Raw genomic sequence first — 2,318 nt, forward strand, 5'->3', positions numbered from 1 at the left:
TGATGTAGTTCCTCACGGATTTCATCAGGGCAGACAACACTCTGGATAACACCTTCGAAAACATGGGCTGAGACATCCCGGAAGCAATTCCCACGGTTGTCTGAAATGACCCACTTGCCAAGAAATGTAGTACTGACATGACCTGCACCAGAGGGGGAATCCCTGTGGGTTGGCGGATGGGGGACATCAGGTCGGGCTCCAGCTGGGCACACAGTTCATGGATAGTGGCACGGTTAAGACGGTAGGTCAGGATAATGTGGCGTTCTTCCATTGTCGACAGGTCCACCAGCGGTCGGTACACAGGAGGATTCATCCGTCTCCTCGCCCAACCCAGCGGACGGTGCCTAGGAAGGACAACATGGAGCACACAGTCAAGCAACCCACAGGTACGTACTCACAGCTAGCACAGTATACGATTCTCTATGCAGTGAATGGCGTGTCTGAGTGGCTATGCAAGGCCTAGGCCTGTGTGACGCAGTTGAAATTGAGCCATGTGGGCCCTGGAAATGGCGGCTGCCTGACCTGTGAAGTGTGACAATGGGATGTGAGGTCAATGCGCTGGCGTGGCACACCGCGGCGGGCGGCGGGTGAAGACCGCGGCGCGAAGCCGCATTGGTTAACATTGAAGCCTATGGGTTTCAGGAGCCAATGGCGAAGGGCGCCGGCGGTGGCGGGACGCACCGCTGCGGTACGCACCGCCGCGGACGTGACCGCCATTTTCTATCTACTTATCCACTTGCGACTTGAACTTCCACAGGAGAGGACCTATACTGCAAGTGTTGCTGTGACCTCGGTCTGGAAGGGACAATGGCTGCTGCGACTGGGGAAAGGGCCCCTGCCTTCACTGGAGAGGAGTTGGAGAAACTTGTGGATGGGGTCCTCCCCCAGTATGCGCTACTCTACGGTCCTCCAGACCAACAAGTGAGTTTAATTCAATATGGATTTGGGGCCACTGGCTGGCTTGGGGGCCTGGCGGGGATGGGGGGCATGTTGGGGCTGGCGGGGGGCCTGGCGGGTGGCCTGGCGGGGATGGGGGGCATGTTGGGCATGGCGGGGGGCCTGGCGGGGATGGGGGGCATGTTGGGGCTGGCGGGGGGCCTGGCGGGGATGGGGGGCATGTTGGGCATGGCGGGGGGCCTGGCGGGGATGGGGGGCATGTTGGGGCTGGCGGGGGGCCTGGCGGGGGGCCTGGCGGGGATGGGGGGCATGTTGGGGCTGGCGGGGGGCCTGGCGGGGGGCCTGGCGGGGATGGAGGGCATGTTGGGCATGGCGGGGGGCCTGGCGGGGATGGGGGGCATGTTGGGGCTGGCGGGGGCCTGGCGGGGGGCCTGGCGGGGATGGGGGGCATGTTGGGCATGGCGGGGGGCCTGGCGGGGATGGGGGGCGTTGTGCCACTGGAAAGGAAAATGCTGAGAAACTTGAATGTGGTATTTCTCCCTCCCTGTACGTGTCACATAGGTCCGCGCCCATGAGAAGATCGGGATTTGGCGTGCCATCGCCAAGGAAGTCCGGGCCCTGGGGGTCCACCATTGACGGGGCACCCACTGCCGCAAGAGGTGGGAGGACATCCGCCGCGGGACCAAGAAGACCGCCGAGTCTCTGCTGGGGATGGCCTCCCAACGTAGGCGGGGTGCCTGCCGTCAACTGAGCCCCCTGATGTTCCGGATCCTGGCGGTGGCCTACCCTGAATTGGATGGGCGCGTGAGGGCAGCACAGCAGACACAAGGGGGTGAGTACAAGCATTATCTACTCTGTTGTCGCGCAGTGGAGGTGTCTGGGTGGGGGAGGAGGGCTGGGGGTCCCCCTAGGCCAGGGCGATATCTGTAGGCTGGGCACCCCCGTAAGCCCCTGTGTCCCCAGCCACCACCCTCAGTAGTTTGTCAGTACAGCCATCCCTGGGCCGTGTCATCCATGGGTGCAGTTGTCAACTCTAGGCGTGTAGGCCATGTTCCACGGAATGCGTAGCGTACCCCAAGTGCGCAACTTAGTGCAGGGGGCATCTGTGTCTGTCATGTCCGCTAACTGTACCGGAGATCCATGTACTCAATATCCCTTTATTTCTCTCTCCCCCCCCTTTTTGTTTGTCTTTCTGTGCTTGTGTGCATCAGCATCATCAGGCGGAGGAGAAGTGTCATCGGGGCAGGAGGGAGCTGCATCTCACATGGCCCAGGAGGGCCATGCCACAGAGTCAGACTGGACCAGTGAGACGGAGGGCGAGGGGAGCTCCACGACGGGGACGACTGGAGCCTGCAGCGACACGGACACGTCCTCGGAAGGGGGCTCCCTTGCGGGGGTGGCACCATCCGTGCCCCCCGCCA

At 62.5% G+C, this 2,318-nt stretch overlaps 1 long non-coding RNA gene across 1 annotated transcript; it reads left to right on the top strand.

Moving 5' to 3' along the window:
- The first annotated feature begins 308 nt into the window (after positions 1-308).
- LOC138283361 (uncharacterized) lies at positions 309-1,588 on the top strand. The gene is made up of 3 exons (XR_011201218.1): positions 309-386; positions 758-921; positions 1,459-1,588. It is a non-coding gene; the product is annotated as an uncharacterized lncRNA (long non-coding RNA).
- The last annotated feature ends 730 nt before the right edge of the window (positions 1,589-2,318 follow it).

The sequence above is a fragment of the Pleurodeles waltl genome, chromosome 3_1 (genome assembly GCF_031143425.1).
Source record: "Pleurodeles waltl isolate 20211129_DDA chromosome 3_1, aPleWal1.hap1.20221129, whole genome shotgun sequence".
NCBI lineage: Eukaryota > Metazoa > Chordata > Amphibia > Caudata > Salamandridae > Pleurodeles > Pleurodeles waltl.